We start from the raw sequence: 20,152 nt of genomic DNA, 5'->3' as shown, positions 1-20,152 counted from the left end.
ATTGCCACAAAAAGTGTTCGGGGACACAGGTCCTGCCCCAGGGGACATGTATCAATGCAAAACAAGTGATTTTAATAATGCTTAAAGTGAAACAAAAAATAAATAAATATTTCTTTAACCACTTCCCATCCCGCCCATAGTCATATGACGGCCGCAGTAGGGATCTCCCATCCTGAGCGGGTGTCAAATGATGTCCTGGGCTTCCCGTCCATTTAGGTTGCTCGGGAGCCGTTGCACGTGCCTGGCGGCCGCGATGTACGCTGGGCACCCGTGATTGCTCGTTAAAACAGCAGGACCGTGGATCTGTGTGTGTAAACACACAGATCCACGTCCTGTCAGGTGAGAGGAGACTGATGGTGTGTTCCCAGTACAGAGGAACACCGATCGGTCTTCTCCCCTTATGAGTCCCCCTTGTGAGATGGGGTAGGTGACTTGATTCGACCGGGGAGGGATGGATGTGGGTGCATTGTTTGACACCCCCCCCACACACACACACACACTGCCCTATTAATTAATTTATTAATTTATTAATTTATTTATTTAAAAAGTTTCTATTTTTATGCATTTATTTAATTTACTACCAAGAAAAGCATATATGCTACAGATCCGCCCAAAATAATATAAAATAGCACAATTGGTGTACCTTATGTCAGAGGCTCACAAATGATCTTCAGGCTATTTGCCATGTGTCATTATAACCATGATGCTTGATAAAAGAAATGGAGCCAATGAGTGCATCTAAACCAGTTTAATTGTTTTCATCACCATTCTTGGTGCACAGATAAGGGTTTATATGCACAACTTCATCAATTCACAGAACAGAGGTGCTGCACATAATTCCCTGCAATGTCTTCACGTCTGTACAGGTTTGGAGAAATTAAACTTGCCAGCAGCACTTGGCACTATTTGTGCCCCTATTGAACCACCCATGTGATGCTGTAGGATACAGAAGTCTGTACCACTACTATGTCAGGCTAGTATAATTAGAAGAGACAAGCATTGCCTTTTTTTCTAAGGCAAAAATGTAAAAGAAGGGTAAAAGTTAAATTCAATGGCAGATTGTAAGCTACAAATCCTGCAAACCATAACAGAAGTGAATACGACAGATTGCCAGTGGAGAAGGTTTATAATTATTTACTAATCTCTAGATGTGACAAAGCTCCTACTGATTGCTCAGTTTGCCCAACTTTACTAATCACATAATGCAAAATATGTTTAAATTTACATATTTAAATTTTCTACAATGCATTAAACATCAATTATCAAAGCGGGAATTAAAAAAAAATTTTGCTGTATTCACTAAAGAGTCATAAAGTGTTAAATTTGTTCACTAGCCCTGCAAGTATCTCTGTGGAGGTGAATTCAAGTCTTTCCATTTGCTGGAACTAGTAGTTACTATGCAATAGACCCAATAGCACAATATCGCTACTAATGATAACATAACACTCTACTTTCATGAATAAATTAATATAACTAAGATACATTAAAAAAGCGATACAGTAAGTCCCCTTCTTACGAAGGTGTTCTATTCCGGGAGCACGTTCGTATGTCCACTTTGTTCATAAGTGAGGTTTATAATGCCTTTCACACAATGCATAAAAAACAAACACAAAAAACACTGTAAAGAAAACATTTTTAATCTCACAGTACAATATTTGAAATGTACAGTAGTACAGTGTAACAGCTGGCATACAGGGTGAACAGAAAAGAAGAGTTAATGACTGGAGGAGGGAAGTGAGGTGGGAGATGGTAGAGCTAAAGGATCGTCAGCAATGGGAGATGGAGGGCAAGATGCCATTTTACTCTTGCCTAATGTTGATGGCACAGGTTCTGGTTCCTTGTTGGATTCAATTCTATCTACCCTATTGAAAAAAACGATCCAGTGATGCCTGAGCAGTAGCTCTTTTTTCTCATCATATATGACACGGTAAAACTGGATGGCATTCTGAACAGCTGCTGCAACCTTTGGATACCATTCTACCTTTGCGTCCTGTGCCTCAAAAACTAACAGCGCCGCCTCAAAAAACATAAAATCCCCTTGCCATTTTCTGTGTCATGAATCTCTTTGGCTCTCCAGTTATTTCTTCCTCTTGGCTCTTCATCCTTTTGCTGGACCTTCAATTCCATCAGGTCTTCATTACTAAGCTCCTCGTGTTGCACAGCAAGGAGTTCAATATAGTCATCCTCTTGCAGATCTAGCTTCATCTTCTCGCTGAGGATCACTAAGTTGCCAAAGACATCTTTGGACTCCTCACCCACCTTCCTAAATCCACGATCATTATGAACTGCTGGCAAAGGATCTTCCAAACCCCATTCACAGTGATGGCTGGTTTTCTGCATAGTAAACTAAGAGAGGCTTCAATGGAAAAGAAGAGATGAAAATATCCTCACATGTAGTGTACATGTGGATATTTGATTGTTAAAGAGTGCCACGTCCTAATACGTATGAACAAGAGAATAACTGGGGGCGAGTTGTTGGACTTTTCAGGCACTATTGACTAGTAAGAGTATAGTCACACAGAGAATTTTTCTCTAAAAAATTATTTAAATTTATTATAACATAAAAGATACAGTACATATTAAAAAGATTGCCATCAGCAGCAAAACTATCTGGCAAACCAACTTAACAGTGCAAGGACCTCCAAAAGTATACCAGGAATATATAAATAGTCATAAATGAAAGAACAACAGAATTAAAAAAATGGAGTTGAAAGCTTTCATAACATGAAAGACACCCCATATATAGATTAGTAGTCCTGCGTAATGATGGAGGTGCAGACAGCTGAGTGTCTGAGATGATAGAGTTTGCAGAGTTAGTTGACTCAACCCGTTTCGCGCTTGTTACAGCGCTTCCTCACGGAGTCTCAGTATGGTTAGAGATAGTATTTAAGGCATGTTAATAATCCAGTAGTAGTAAGTACAAAGCATAGGAAGGGTAGCTTCCCAGCAAGAGATTGAATAGCTAGGTCCGGACTGCTGGACGTAGAATAAATATAAGATAAGCCCAAAAGAGGGCAAGAAGTCTTAAGTGGAGAGTATTAGTGCCGAGAAGGGAGGGACATCCCTGATGAGAATTATGTAGTGTATAGGGATTGACAACGTGCCTGAGTATCAGCCTTCAATGGCTATTAGGCACCAAAAATCCTATATAGTAATTACAACGGCATCCTCGATCCACAAGCCTCCCGGGACACTCAGCTGTCTGCACCTCCATCATTACGCAGGACTACTAGTCTATATATGGGGCGTCTTTCATGTTATGAAAGCTTTCAACTCCATTTTTTAATTCTGTTGTTCTTTCATTTATGACTATTTATATATTCCTGGTATACTTTTGGAGGTCCTTGCACTGTTAAGTTGGTTTGCCAGATAGTTTTGCTGCTGATGGCAATCTTTTTATTATGTACTGTATCTTTTATGTTATAATAAATTTAAATAATTTTTTAGAGAAAAATTCTCTGTGTGACTATACTCTTACTAGTCAATAGTGCCTGAAAAGTCCAACAACTCGCCCCCAGTTATTCTCTTGTTCATAAGAGAGGCTTCAGTTTGATATCAACAGAAGCATTGCCACTAAACAACAGAGTTAAGCCCCGTACACACGATCGCACCTTTGTCTAACCAAACTCAAATCAAAATTTCGACGGACTTCCATCAGAGTAAAAGAAAACATCTCTTTTACTCTCTATCTAAACTCTGATGGAATTCATCGGAATTACTCCAATGAGGCATACACACCATCGGAATTTCCAATGGAAAAAGTCAGTTGGACTTTTTCCATCGGAAATTCCGATCAAGTGTACTGGGCTTTAGTCTGTCCTTTGCTGCATCACCATTTCCTCCTTACTGATTTAACATCGGTCTGGCATTGCTTTCCAGTACAGTTCTGTCTCCCCTACATTAAAAACCTGCTCTGGTAAATAAGCGCCTTCATCAAAAAAATGTTGAAGCATTGCAGGAAATTCCTGGGAAGCTACGGTAGCTGCACTCGCTGCCTCACCACTTACTTTTACATTGTGAAAGTTGGCTTTAGCCTTGAACCCCTGAAACCAGTAGACAAGTGCGGTTCGTTTTGTTCTAAATAAAATTTCAGAGATCTGCTGGCTGAGGAGTCACTCGATAGGAGGGAGGGGCCAGGAGCACAGAAGAGGGACCCGAGAAGAGGAGGATAGAGACTGCTCTGTGCAAAACCAACTGCACAAAGGAGGTAAGTAAAATATGTTTGTTATTTAACTACTTCAGCCCTGGAACGATTTGCCCCCTTAATGACCAGGTAATTTTTTGCGAAATGGCACTGCGCCATAACTGAAAATTGCACGGTTGCGCGACGCTGTACCCAAACAAAATTTACGTCCTTTTTTTCCCCACAAATAGAGCTTTTGTTTTGTGCTTTAACCTCCCTGGCAGTATGATTCTTTCAGAAAAAAAATGCTGAAAGCGGTACCATTATTTGCAAGGAAATTTGGTGTTTTATACTGTAGGTCTGTAATTCTTAGGAATAACTCACTTAAAACAAGAGACTAGTAGGCATCCCGGGTATGACATTTTTTTAAAAACAAAATTATAAATTAATAAATAATTATAAATAATTATAACAAATAATAATATAATTATAATAAAAATTATTCAATAATGTAATCAATTTAAAATCACTGAAATTTGCTCAGTTGCAGAATTGTTGCTGTCATTATTTTATTTTTTTATGACGAATTTCCCCACAAATCGCTATCGCACAATTCTGCAAGTTATTATAAATTCTAAAACCATTTTTGACATAAAGGGACACTTTTGGTTGCTATGGACAATCTACAGTTTGCAGGGAGAAAGAAAGGTTTTTATTATATAAAAGTACATGCAGGACACTGGGCAGACCACTAGGGACAAGGGGTGTGTGTATTTTTTACATACAGTACTGTAATCTATAAGATTACAGTATACTGTATGTATTGTGTTTGTTTACGTTTTTGAATTTGGCGCCGTTCTCCGCTCCCGTGCGTCGTAACGTCGCAGGGAACGGAGATCGGCGGCACAGGAGGATGCTGTGTGAATCGAGTGAGGTCTCGCTCGCTCACACAGCGCGGTGGCATCGCTGGATCCAGGGACAAGGTAAGTAAACACAGTCTGTGGATCCAGCGAGGCAAGCCCGAGTCTGACTCGGGGTTACCGCTTTTGGTATGAAAATCTCACCCCGAGTCAGACTCGGGAATAACGCCAGGGGGGTTAAACAACAAAAAAGAGACAACTTTGAAAAAATATATATTTTTTACTTTTTGCTATGATAAATATGCCCCCCCCCCCCAAGAAATTGCTTCCTCTGCTTAGGCAATATATATTCTCCTACATATTTTTGGTAAAAAAATCACAATAAGCATATATTGATTGGTTTGCACAAAAGTTATAGCGTCTACAAAATAGGGAATAGATTTATGGCATTTTTATATATATTTTTTTTTTACTAGTAATGGTGGCGACATGCAATTTTTAGCAGGACTGCGACATTGCGGCAGACAGATTGGACATTTTTGACACATTTTTGGGACCATTGACTTTTATACAATGATCAGTGCTATAAAAATGCACTGGTTACCGTGTAAATGTCACTGGCAGGGAAGGGGTTAACACTAGGGGGCAATCAAGGGGCTAAATGTGTTCCCTCATGAGTGTTTCTAACTGTATGGGGATGTGACTGACTAGAGGAGGAGCCAGATCGCTGCTCCTAGCTAGTAGGATTAGACAATCTGTCTCTCCTGACAAAATAGGGATGTGTGTGTGTGTGTTCACACACACACACATCCTCGTTCTGGCTCTTGTGCCCATGATCACGCTTGGTTGGCGGACATCGCGCCCGCCGGCCACATGCATCGAGTCCCCCAATGTGAAGCGGGCACGTGCCGTGCACCCACTATAGCTGTTTAAAGAGCAGATGTACAGTTACGGCCATTGGCGCAGGAGAGCCGACCTGCCACTGTAGAATGACGGCGTCTGGTCGGCTAGTGGTAAAAAAAACAAGACTTTACAATCACTTTAATATGTTGTTTGCTTGCAACTACAGCAGTGAGGGACAGTGAGGCTGTTCCTGAGAGTTTTAGTATAATTCCCCAAAAAGGTTAAAGTGCTAGAATAATTATGCCATTCATTTGAACATCTTTGTGCCATTTATGGGTAGAAGCCAATTTTACCAAAATGCTTTTGGATTGTAAGAGGAAAGTAAAAACGGGGAAAAAGAAAAAACGTTCCCGGTTTGGATTCAGGACCCCAAAGCAGCAGGGCTAGAATATAAACCAGCAATTTATCCGCTGTGACGATCATTCAACCAATACAATATGGAAAACTAAAAGGGATTAATACACATGCTATAGGCAACACATAGGCCCGGATTCACATACATCGGCGCATATTTATGCCGGCGTAGCGTATCTCTTTTACGCTACACCGGCGCAGCGCACAGAGGCAAGCACTAGATTCACAAAGCACTTGCTCCCACTCGCTGTTAAAGATACGCTGGGTTTCCTCGGCGTAAGCCAGCGTAGGTGGAAGTGGGCGTGAGCCATGCTAATGAGGCGTGACCCCATGCAAATGATGGGCCAAGCGCCATAGAAGTACTTAAAATGAATGGCGCATGCGCCGTCCCGTGGCCGCATCCCAGTGCGCATGCTCAGAATCACGTCGAAAAAACTGCCTAAGATACGTCGAATCACTGCCTACGACGTGAACGTAACCTACGCCTAGTCATATTCACGTACAACTTAAACAACAAAAGATACAACGGCTTGTGTTCCTTGGTCCATACCTTTGCATTAGTTGCACCTCCTATATGGGGAATAACTTTACGCCGGATGTACGACTTACGCAAACCGCGTATATTATGCGCCCGGCGCAACTACGATCGTGAATCGGCGTATCTCCCTCATTTGCATATGTGCATAGAAAATCAATGGGAGCGGCAAATGCGCCCAGCGTAAATATGCGCCCACGATACGACGGCGTAGGAAAGTTACGTCGGTCGGATGAAGCCTATTTTCAGGCGTATCTCAGTTTATGGGCACGGTGCATAGATACGACGGCGCATACTTACACTTACGCAACGTATCTGGAGATACGTCGGCGTAAGTGCTTTGTGAATCTGGGCCTATATGTCCAAGAACATTTTTCCTTTGTATGCTATGATAAATAAAAGCTAATACGTTTTTTTTTATTTTCTTGAGGGGAAAATAAGGCATTTACATTGCAAGAACTGAATGTTGTAAAGACTCCCTTCTGGATTGCAAAAGGCTTACATATATCTTCACAAGATCTCCCAATGGAATTGCCTTCAAAGCGAGAATGTTATCATGTTGCTTCTCAAGATACAGACAGATAGGGAATACACCATGTGCGGTACTAGTGCCAATTACACAAACAAGTCAGTAATATACAGACAGTTTTATGTATTTACTAATTTTAAACAAGAGAAGGTGCATGGCTCAAGACAAAAAATTCCAACTAAAAAAAACTAGAGAAAAAAAAACAAAAAAAAGGCAAACTCTTTATTATTTTTGAATAGCACATTGTATTAGCAATGACAAACGGCATACAAAGCATGAAATATTCATAGAATATTATTCATAGAGACAGACATAGCATTATAAACAATTGTGTCTTGGCCTGCTGTTCACACAAGTTGATCTATTTGAATAATGTGTGCCTAAATTTTAAAATCAGCAATTCACTTCAGAACTAGACAAAACAACAAGAAGAGGAGCAACAAAGCATCTAGCTTAGGGAATGTACAGCTCCACAAATGATTAAATATTGTTCAATTTATACACAGACCATTGCTTGTGTGTCAGCTTGTCTGTTTAACAGAATGTCCACCAATGTGTATAAGTTATCACAATAAAGAGCACCTCTGAAGCCTGTCATTAGACTAGCTCAGGGCTTTTTTTCCCGAAAAATAGGTACAGGAACTCAATCACGACCCCCCCACCGTCCCTTACACACACCCTCCATACCACATCAAATAGTGGGTGTGGTCAAATTTCACCAACATTGGGATGGTCTAAACCAGGGATCTTCAAACTACGGCCCTCCAGTTGTTCAGGAACTATAATTTCCATCATGACTAGTCATGTCTGTGAATGTCAAAGGTTTACAATGCCTCATGGGATGTGTAGTTCCGCAACAGCTGGAGGGCCGTAGTTTCAGGATCCCTGGTCTAAACAGTCATTGAATACCAGGAGTGCATTATGTACAGAGTGCAGAGTTCAGGGAGGGAGTTACACACAGACTGGAGAGTTCAGGGTGTGCTACATAAATAGTGCAGCGTTTAGCGGTGCGCTACAAACACTGGGCCAGATTCACAAAGAGTTACGCCGGCGTATCAGTAGATACGCCGATGTAACTCCGAATCTAAGCCCGTCGTATGTTTAAATGTATTCTCAAACTGAGATACACTTAAACATGCCTAAGATACGATGGCCTGCGCCGTCGTATCTTAGGGTGCAATATTTACGCTGGCCGCTAGGTGTCGCTTCCATTGAGGTCGGCGTAGAATATGCAAATGAGTCGTTACGCCGATTCACGAACGTACGCTTGCCCGTCGCAGTAAATGTATGTCGTTTCCGTAAGAGATACGCACCGTAAAGATAAACATGCCCCCTAGGTGGCGTATCCAATGTTAAGTATGGCTGTCGTTCCCGCGTCGCAATTTGAAAATTTTACGTCGTTTGCGTAACTCGTCCGTGAATAGGGCTGGACGCCATTTATGTTCACGTTGAAACCAATGACATCCTTGCGACGTCATTTAGCGCAATGCACGTCGGGAAATTTTAGGGACGGCGCATGCGCAGTACGTTCGGCGCGGGAACGCGCCTAATTTAAATGTTCTACGCCCCCTACCCGGCTTATTTGAATTACGCCGGTTTGCGCCGGGGGATTTACGCTACGCCGCCGCAACTTTACAGGCAAGTTCTTTGAGAATAAAGCACTTGCCTGTAAAACTTGCGGCGGCGTAACGTAAATGTCATACGTTACGCCGCCGCAGTTTTGCACTATTCTACGTGAATCTGGCCCAGAGTGCACAATTCAGTCTTCTTCCAAAGCTGCTTACCTCTGCATCCCCTAGCCACATCTCACGTTTACCCCTCTTCAGCTCTGACCTCTGCATACAACCCCCATCTACTGCCCTCATCTCCTTAAAAGCTCCACCATTTTCACGTGTCTTATTTTTGAAGCTGTATTAAGCTGAAGCACCCAGCGAGCTCTAGTACCTCCCTGCATACTATAGTTGGTTCCACCTCTCTCACTTGCCGGGAGATCATCCAGTGGTGATGGCATTTGCTCTGCACCCCATGTACCCACATCTCCCTTGTCCCCATCCTTCACTCAGTGGGAGCCAGATCTGTAGGAGTTGTTGGGAAACAAGCTGTTACTCGTAAGCATAGAAGCCAGACTTTTGTGTTTTTCAAGTAATAGTGGTCAGCAGGGAGCAGAGGGCCTGAGCCAGAGGTGGTGGAACTGAGTTCCACCAAGTTCCAGCTAAAAAAAAGCTTCTGTTGGACACAGAAGAGTACACACAAACTGAATGTTGGGCAGTTCCTGCTAAACCAGACAATTTTCGGTATGCATGTACCCAGCTTTACTCTACAGTATGTCACAAACTTTCCTTGTCCTGGTGAAGTCTTCACAGATTCACCTCACTCAGATGACTGTGTACAAGCTAATGGGAAAGAGGCAGGCTGTGATTGGGAGGGATGTGTGCCAGAAGCAGGCTGTGCTTTGTGTGGTCAGTTTACAAGGAAGAAAGATGACTGGCAGGATCAATCAGGTATTTCAGATGGAAAAAGTATATGAAAATGATAGATGATTATAAATATGATAAATTATATAACTTAAAAAAACACATAATATTTAGGGTAGCATACACTTTAAGGCTTTATTCTAGAGCAGGGGTCTTCAAACCTTTTAAACAAAGAGCCAGTTTATTGTCCATCAGACTTTTGGGATGCCAGACTGTGAATAGTGGGAGTGGAAATTTGGAATGGGCTGAACAACCCCCTGTTCGGTTCACAATAAAACTTTTGAATATTGTGAAAGTTCGGAATCGTATAACAAACCCCATTGAAATCTATGTGACCCGAATGTGAAAAATCAAAAGTGCCCATTTTGAAGGCTTATATGGTTATGGGGGTCTGGGTACTGCCCATGTATCAATGAAAAAAGTTTGTAAAAAACATATTTTTTTAATGAGCAGTGACTTATTGATGCTTAAAGTGAAATTATAAAAATGAAAAATTCCTTTTGATATAGTGCCTGTGATTGTCCCCTTAGTCCACCTGTAAATTGGTACATCTGTACTGTGTATAAAAGCATCTGCAGCAATAATTGCATTTATAAAGCCCAAAAATGACATTTTCCCTGCAAGCTTTCTTTATGGTGTAAGCAATGGCTTGGGGAGCCAGTCTATGTGTTGAGGCCGCAATGTAATGCACTGGGAACAAGATTAGAGATTTTTTGGATAAATTCTGGTGTCTCTACCACAGACTTTGAATAGAAGGAATGGGTGCTGAAAAATTGTTCTTTGGGTGTCGGTGGCGCCTTCACACTGTTACACCTATAGAGGTATTCTTGATGAAAGCAAGAATTGGCCTTGCTGTCAAAAATTGCAGTGGTATGCACCTGTCAAACAGGTGCAGAAAAATTGTTCTTCGGGTGTCGGTGGTGCCTTCACACAGTAACCCTATAGAGGTACTATTGATGAAAGCAAGAATTGGCCTTGATGTAAAAAATTGCAATGATATGCACCTGTCAAACAGGTGCAAACAAGTTGGTCTTTGGGTGTTAATTGTGCCCATAAAATCTACACCAAAAACATTCTTCCAGATTAAACCAATACCCACTAGGCTGCCTAGAAGTCCTGCAGAGATTCCACATCCCAAAAAAACCTTAATCAGCAATATCGCAATCAGGGGCTTCATAGCTGCTGGTAGGCTTCGTACACACAACCGAGGAACTCGTCGTGAATGAAACATCATTTTCCTCGACGAGTTCCTTGTTAGGCTTGTCGAGAATCTTGACAAGCTTTTTTTGCGTACACGCTGTCAAGACAAAATCGTAGACGATTCCACTGGCGCCACCCTTCTGAGCATGTGCAGGTTTCTAAGCATACACACGAACGTTGTGTTCCTCGTCAGGCTGGTTTTCGACGAGAAACATGACGAGGAAATTGAGACTCCTGATGAGGAAAAAGAGAACTCATCGAGTTCCACACACGACCGTTTTCCTCAGCAAAAAAGCTCTGCCACCAAGTTTCGTGATGGATTCTGTCGAGGAAACCGGTCGTGTGTACAAGGCCTCAATCCAGGACTGATTCATTTTGATAAGAGTCAGACGGATGCGTTCTATGATCAGTAACAAAACCTCCAGCAACACTGGATGCCCAATAGCAGCTCAATAGCATACTGGGCAAGTTCTGGCCAGTGATCTAATCTCATGAGCCAGTGGATGAGCCAACTGGAAATCTCTACATCTCTGTTTTTGCCCCTAGATAATCGTCCACCATGTGATGCAGACACTGCTGATGGGATGTGGAAGCTGACAACCCTGGGAGGCGAGGACTACATTTTTTTAGAAATGCATAACTTAGACCAGGGGTGCCCAACCTTTTGAAGAGCAAGGGCCACTTAAGCGACTTGGTAACCGGTCACGGGCCACAATGGACAGTGGAGCGGGTGGATGGCAGCCCACTCGGCTCTATAGAGCCCACTTTACTCTCAGCTCACCAAACTCACAGGTAATAGAAGTCTATGGCTCAGTGCAGGTAACCCACAGGTGCACTTCTCTACACCTGTGGATCAGTTTGAAAGCAGTCCAGTAACCACTGCAGAACAGGTATGCCCATATATGTCCATATATACACTGTGATTTTAGTAATAAACTTACCTTTTATAACAGTATTCTATTCTATTTTATTCCATCCCAGAGCAGGAGGTCGTGGGCCACATCAAAGGGCTCCGCGGGCCACTTGTTGGGCACACCTGACTTAGACGGTCACCTTCTCCACTGATCCACTGCTCCTTTCTTGAGAAACCTCAAAACTACTGTAGCACCCTGTACTTTTTTTGTAGTGCAGGCAAATTTAATCAGGCCTAGCTGGGCCTGTTTGTTTTAATCTGTGTGGGCTGGGAGTGGCCTAGAGTAGCAGCAGATGACTCACATGCAGTATCACTTCTTGGTTACCTCCCTCTGGCTTCTAGAAGATTCTAGAAGAGAGGAGAGGAAGAGAGGTGGAGCTACCTGGGGTGTTCTAAGAAGACCTGACCAATTCCCTACTTGGATTGGCAGGGGGCAGGCCTCCTTAAATACCTGGAGTCAGACCTGTTGGGGGGGAGTCAGTGGGGGAACATGAATGCCAAATTGTGTACCAGTGTTCTCCCCTCTCTGTAAGCTCGTGTTCCTGCCTTCCTCAACCTCAGAATTAACATCTGAATCGAGTAAGGGCTGTGCCAAGAAGCAAGTGGCTGATGCTGTGTTCAAATAACTCCGCTGACTCTTCCATGCCTGATGCTGGGGCTATAGCAGGAATAGCTGTGGGCAAGAAAGCAGGTTTTGCCACTCTGGCAGCTGCAGGGCCTGCACACGTGTCTCTGCTTGCGTGACAGAGGATGAGGAGGATTAGGATGGTTTAGAAAACCAGTCCACCACCTCCTCTGCATGCTGTGGCTGGATAGCACTGGCAACATCACTAAACAGAGGAAATTATGCCCTACCTGAGAACTGACCATGTCCACCTTTGCCTGTGCTGGCCCCCTTACAGTGCCATGTGAACGTCTGCCTCTCCTTGCTATCCTCCCAGACATGACGGGGAGGGGGGTGCTTATTAACAAAATGTAATAAAGATGTGTAAATGTGTACTTGGATGCACTTTGATGAATAGAAAGTGGTGTTTGGTGCACTTTAATTTGAGTATTCACTACACAGACACACTCCACGGATATACTATAATATACTGCAATATACTGCGTTAAATGTGCAGTAACGCACAGAACTATATGGTGTTAAACTTACAGTAACGCAATGAAATATACAGTATTAAAACTTGCAGTAGCGCATAGAACTATATGGCGTTAAACTTGCAGTAAAGCAATAAAATATATGGCATTAAACTTGCAGTAATACAATGATATATACAGCATTAAACTTGCAGTAATGCACAGAACTACAGTATATGGCATTAAACGTGCAGTAAAGCACAGAACTTTATGGAGTTAAACTTGCAGTGTCACAATGAAATATTCAGCGTTAAACTTGCAGTAACGCACAGAACTATCTGGCAGTAACGCAATGAAATATATGGTGTTAAACTTGCAGTAACATAATGAAATATATGGCGTTAAACTTGTAGAAATGCAATGAAATATACAGCGTTAAACTTGCAGTAACGCACAGAACGATATGGCGTTAAACTTGCAGTAACGCTATGTGTTAAACGGACACTACACTCACACTGACTAAACTATCCCAAGATTCACACTGATGTAAAGATAAATGGTAGAACTACACTCACAATGACAGAATTATTCCTACATTCACACTAATGTAAAGATGAATGATCGCACTCACACTGAACTATCCCTACATTCACACTAAACTGATATTCTACACTGACAATAGAAACAGTATAGCACACTAGCACACTGACTGTCTAATAGCCCTGTTCCATCTCTCTCCACGCCGCTATCACACTACAGATGGGCGCTATGGAAAGAATACTATTATAGTGTGGGGTGGGATTAGGAGCATTGAATCATGATTGGATACAGTCATCATGACAGTGTCCAATCATGGCTCTGACAGTGCCCTGTACCCTGAATGGGCAAAGCTTTCATTGCTTTCAATGAACTGTGTGGTGGCACAGTGCATTGTGGTCATCCGGCGGGCCAAACAACAGGTCAAACGTCTCTATAATTTGGTTGTTCGGAGAACGTTCGAACAGCCAAATTTTGTCCCAAACCGCTTGTGGTGGAAATTTTCCTGGCATCAGTAAATCTTGCCACATTTGGTATTAGGGGGAAGATGGTACCATTGGGAGAAATAGTGCTCCATTGTTGGTGTCAGTGGGAGAAATAGTGCCCCATTGTTGACGTCCTATTGGATCGAAAAGCGTCGGGCCATGCATTATGCTCCCCATATTGCTTTTAATACTTATTTATTGTGATCACCTTTTTTTATATTTTATTATGTATATTATTTTTTTCAATAAAACCTCTTTATGACCTACACCATTGGAGCCCCCATTTTTTTCTTCTCTTTACAGGAATTTGTGGAAGATAAGGTTTTTTTGAGCCCTCTCCAGTTGGTTTCCAGTACCCATGCCAGGGTTCTCACTTACCTGAACCAGATCGTGTTTGGATGCTTGGAGGATCTTTTATGATTGCCATACCCAAGGTTTACTAGGATCGTCAGTATTGGAGTAGTCTGTGGCCGATGAACATCTGGTCTTCCTGCCCTTTCCTTGGTTGACGACATCTGACTATCTAGGAGGTAGACTCCATTTCCTTCTGGACTTCCGGTGACATCTCTGTGGGACATTCCAAGCTCGATTGATTCACTGTCGTACGACATTTGGGTCCAACGGTTGCGGTAAGCGCATATGTATTCCACCTCATATTTGAAGATTTCTGTTGGGAAGTTCCTCACCATCTCATGACATCTTCGTAGTTTTATTGTTTATGGACACTACATTACATTTTTGTTTATGTTGTTCACTTTATTGATTTGAATTTCACATTTTGTTGTGGTGCAATTACATCCTTTGTGTCACAATATATGGTCACACCCCATTAGGTGTATACAGCCATTGCTTTTTGGCTCACACGTAGCACTACATTACCATCCACATATAATAAGTAAAAGATTCAAAATATTATACCTGGTGTACCCAAATCTCTGAAAAAAAGGTACTATTGAACATACACTACTTGTCAAATGTTATCAAAGTAATGCCTTTCCTAACTCTAGCCAACATTGGATAAATGCTTTAGGCCTCAAAATATTGAAGTCTATGATGTGTAAATGGTATACTGAGAAGTTTTATGCCCATAAGATATTTCTGTTTTCTTGCAAGAATGCATTATATACTTCTTTGAATCTGTAGTTGTCAAATTGGTATGTTCCTAATAAAGTTCACTAGCTATAGTCAATCCACCATATCGTACTGTATCTCTCGAGAAAGTTAATTGAAAGACTTGATTATTTCCCCCTAATTTTTTTATACTATTTTTAAATAAAGGTCATCCTTCTTGGATGTACATAACTTCCTATATACTATTGATGAATTAAATTAAAACAAAAAATAACAGTATTAAAAAAAAATTGGGGGGGGGGAATTATATTTCCCTACGCACATGTAGTTTTATATGTACTATTTACCAAAATATCAAGGCTTTTATTATTCCAATACATCACAAATTACTACCTGTACAGTTTATGTATGGCTTGCTTAAAATGTTTTACTTAAATGTGTGACTAAGTATCAATGAGCTATTTTATAAAGGGAAATTTGTTTCAGTTGTTTACTTAAAGATCTTTCTTTTGTGTCCATGACTTTATGTACCAGCAAGGCACAACTTGTTTTTATTTGCACGTTTGAGTTTTGGGAATTCTCTTAATAATTTTTTTAATGATTTTATCCATTTTAGAGCAGTCTACATCTAGCTTTTGTTGCTGTTATTGCTCCTATACTGTAACTCTGTAGCTTTAATGGTTTGTAATGTAACATTTGTGATAGCTGGTTCAATTATTTGTAATCTCTTTGATGATATTATTGTTAAACTAACCTCATACCGCATGAGTTTGGGTTCATTCTATAATTACTGTATATCACAGCATGGCTCCAGAGGAAAGTGATTGGTCTGTTGATGGCCATTTTCCCTTCCGTCTATATGTTTGGGTTCTCTAGTTTGTTTTAGTAATAGTTGATTAACCCTTCTGCACAATTTCTTCCAAAGATTTCTTTAGTCTGTTTTTTTTTTTTTTTACTACTGGATTATTGGTATATTCATCACACAATGCCAAGTAAAAGATGCATTTTTCTGCTAATCTAACACTCATTGTAACTGCATTAAAACAAGAAAGTGTAGCTGACATTTACCTATAGGTAAGCCTATAATAAATAGTGTAAATATACATACAGCCATTGACAGCACTGGCGCATGCGCTCTGAAGGAAAGGCCACCGGTGCTGTTCCTTCCGAGACCTGTGCCGTGAACGACGACTCCCGCTCACATGTGCGGGAGTGATATCATTGTGGCTCCGTCCAGTCACAGAGCCAGAGACAGTGAACTCGGAAGCTAGACGGGTGAAAATGGAAGTGGTTGCAGCACTGACATTGCAGCCCTGGAACAGTTTTGTTTGCATACTAGCACATTATGACTTTACCTTGCAGGAAGACGAAAATAAAAAAATTGTCCAGCGGTATACAACCTCTTTAACTCTAGTTGGATGTGCAGCCGATGCACCCCATTTCTTTTATCAGGCCTGCAGCATCCCTTGTGCAGGCAGTGTGTAGACAGTGGTTAATCTCTTTCTGGAAAGTCCTAGAGGTGTGTTGGGGGGGGGGGGGGTCACTCTGTTTTTTTATATAGTACCTCCTTGGGATGGGGTTTAGAGATGCATGGGAAATAATGGGCTCATGCAGTCATTATGTAGGCCAAAGGGAAACTAGGAAGAAGGCCCTCTGGGGTAGGCCTGGGTGTACTCCTATCAGAAGGGGCATAATTAAGGATGACTATTGGAGAACTTCAGTTGTATGGAAAGACTGTGTGAATAAAGACACAAGTCCATGCAGTTCAATCTGTATTAGTGTATGTATGTGTATGTGTTTATGTCACTACCATTTCCCATATCCCTGTATATTGTGTTCGCTAAAATGCCCATCTAAACGTTTTTTTTTTTTATATTGACACACCTCGTTGAGACCCCTGACAGTGGAATGAAGTTCCACATCCTTACCATTCTAATAGTAAAGAACCCCTTACGCAGTTTACGATTAAACCGCCTCATGCCAACTTCACTTAGTGGCCACATATCCTCTTAAGCGACCTGAGACTGAATATTTTCTCCCTATGCTAGATTTAGATGTTTGTATATTGCGATCAAATTTCCTGTAAGGCCCCGTACACACGACTGAATCTGTCCACTGGGATTTATCCGCGGATCAGTTCCAGCAGACAAATCCGGTCGTGTGTACGGCCTAGCGGACATTTTTCGGCGGACATTTGTCCAGCCGATCGCTTTTCCAGCGGATAAAATTTTCTTAGCATGCTAAGAAATCTATCCGCTGGAAACCTGTCCGTCGGACTTATCCGGTCGTCTGTACAGACTCACCGGATAAGTCTGACCGATCCCCATCCCTCGCATGCGTCGAAGTGATGTGATGTTTTCCGCGGGGATTTTGGTCTGATGGTGTGTACAACCATCAGACCAAAATCTGCCAGCGGACATATCCGATGGAAAAGGTCCGGCGGACTGTTTCCATCGGATAATCCGGTCGTGTGTACGGGGCCTTAAAGAGTATGTAAACCCAATATTTCATATTCCTGATATGTGCCTGCTGTACCATGTACTTGTATGAAAATGTATCCTGTTCTCTTTGTATTACTTACTCTAATGATCAGTCTTGTCCTGACACTCCCTCCCCCCTGCACAGCCTTTCACTGGGAAAATGAGAGTGCTGTTGCTTCTCCTCCTCCAGCTCCTATGCAGCAGAGAACAGAGTGAATGTGATCACTAAAAAGGGGGAAAAAATGATATTAATATTTTTTTTATATCTATACACAAATGTTTTGCCTTTCATTTCTATTTTAAACCGAATGGGTTGTTTTACAAGTTGAGCATGCACAATAACTTTGTTGCTTCCCATACTGATGTTCTCCAGTTCCCTTATCAACTTTGTTCCTGATGGGCTTCTTGATGACGCAAATTTGACTGCGAAACGCGTAGAGGCTGCTGGGATACTACTGCATCACTTCCTGCTAGTACCCGAGTGAGAGTGAGGCGTGGTGCGCACGTCACTATAGGGGACCACTTGTTGAAGACATCAGCTCCATTACACTGCTGGAAAGGCTTGGTGACGGCTTATGGGCACTGGAAATTGTAAGTGCAATATTTTTTTCCTTTTTTAATAAAGTAGCAGACATACTGCACAATGATGGCTATTAATTTCTCTATGAGCTCTTGATAATAACATATAAGAAGCTAATTGATGACACGCTATCATTGCTGACAGGCTGACTGGGGAAGGCTTCAGGCTGATCCTGGAGAGTGGAGTGGTTATCCCTTAGATGAACCAAAGGCGTACATAGCCCGGATTCACATACATTGGCACATATTTATGCTGGCGTAGCGTATCTCTTTTATGCTACGCCGGCACAGCGCACAGAGGCAAGCACTGGATTCACAAAGCACTCGCTCCCACTCGCTGTTAAAGATACGCTGGGTTTCCTCGGTGTAAGCCAGCATGGGTGGAAGTGGGCGTGAGCCATGCTAATGAGGCGTGACCCCATGCAAATGATGGGCCAAGCGCCATAGAAGTACTTAAAATTAACGACGCATGCGCCGTCCCGTGGCCGCATCCCAGTGTGCATGCTCAGAATCCCGTCGAAACAACTGCCTAAGATACGTCGAATCACTGCCTACGACGTGAACGTAACCTACGCCTAGTCATATTCACGTACAACGTAAACGACAAAAGATACATCGGCTTGTGTTCCCTGGTCCATACCTTTGCATGAGTTGCGCCTCCTATATGGGGAATAACTTTACGCCGGACGTACGACTTACGCAAACCGCGTATATTATGCGCCGTGCGCAAGTACGTTCGTGAATCGGCGTATGTCCCTCATTTGCATATGTGCATAGAAAATCAATGGGAGCGGCAAATGCGGCCATCGTAAATATGCGCCCATGATACGACGGCGTAGGCAAGTTACGTCGGTTGTAGGAAGCCTATTTTTAGGCGTATTTCAGATTGTGGGCACGGCGCACAGATATGACGGCGCATAGTTACACTTACGCGGCGTATCTCGAGATACGTCGGCGTAAGTGCTTTGTGAATCCGGGCCATAGTTTACCTCTGGTGAGTAGCTATCTTTTAAGGTGGTGGTGCCGTCACAAATTGGTGAAACACGGATGTGCTGACTCTCGGATGAATGGTTGATTTTACAAATTTACAGTTGAATTGCACTGAAGATATTCGCTGGGACTATAACACATAATATATCTGGATCAATTGTTTCTAAATCTTGGACTCTCTCCAAATTAATTGTTGGTCTTTTATTGTTTTTTTTTATTTGTTTGGTAATTTATTGGGACACATGCTGTGTTTAGTATTGTATCACTGAACACGTGTATAGGGAACCATTTGATGGCAGTTGTTGAAGGGTATCAACCTTTAAAGCTGCACAATTATTTATTTATTTTTTTAAATAATTTAATTATTGCACATTTACTGCTGAATTATAAATGTTTAATATATGATAGTTAGCGCGGTTATCACCTTTTCCTTTCTTACCCCACTCAATGGTGGGATATATTTTTTACTGCAGCAAACACAAATTGAGATTGACACTATTAACTGCTTGCCGACCAGCCGCCGTATAACGGCGGCAGGTCGGCTCTGCTGGGCGAGATCAGCTAGGTATACGTCATCTCGCCGTTCAGCCCGCTCGCCCCTGATGCCGACATGCGTGCCCGGCAGGCGCGATCACCGCCGCGCACCCGTGATCGCTCGTTACAGAGCAAAATCCCGGAGCTGTGTGTGTAAACACACAGCTCCCGGTCCTGTAAGGGGGAGAAATGACTTATCATCTATTCATACAATGTATGAACAGCGATCAGTCATTTCCCCTAGTCAGTCCCACCCCCCCTTCAGTTAGAACACATCCAGGGAACATAATGAACCCCTTCCTCGCCCCCCTAGTGTTAACCCCTTCCCTGCCAGTGGCATTTTTATAGTAATCAATGCATTTTTATAGCACTGATCGCTATAAAAATGCCAATGGTCCCAAAAATGTGTTAAAAGTGTTCGAAGTGTCCGCCATAATGTCGCAGTACCGATAAAAATCGCTGATCGCCGCCATTACTAGTAAAAAACAAAATATTATTAAAAATGCCA

The sequence above is a fragment of the Rana temporaria genome, chromosome 5 (assembly GCF_905171775.1).
Source record: "Rana temporaria chromosome 5, aRanTem1.1, whole genome shotgun sequence".
Taxonomy (NCBI): Eukaryota; Metazoa; Chordata; class Amphibia; order Anura; family Ranidae; genus Rana; species Rana temporaria.
The sequence above is the reverse complement of the archived record's forward strand: the minus strand, read 5'-3'. Positions refer to the sequence as shown.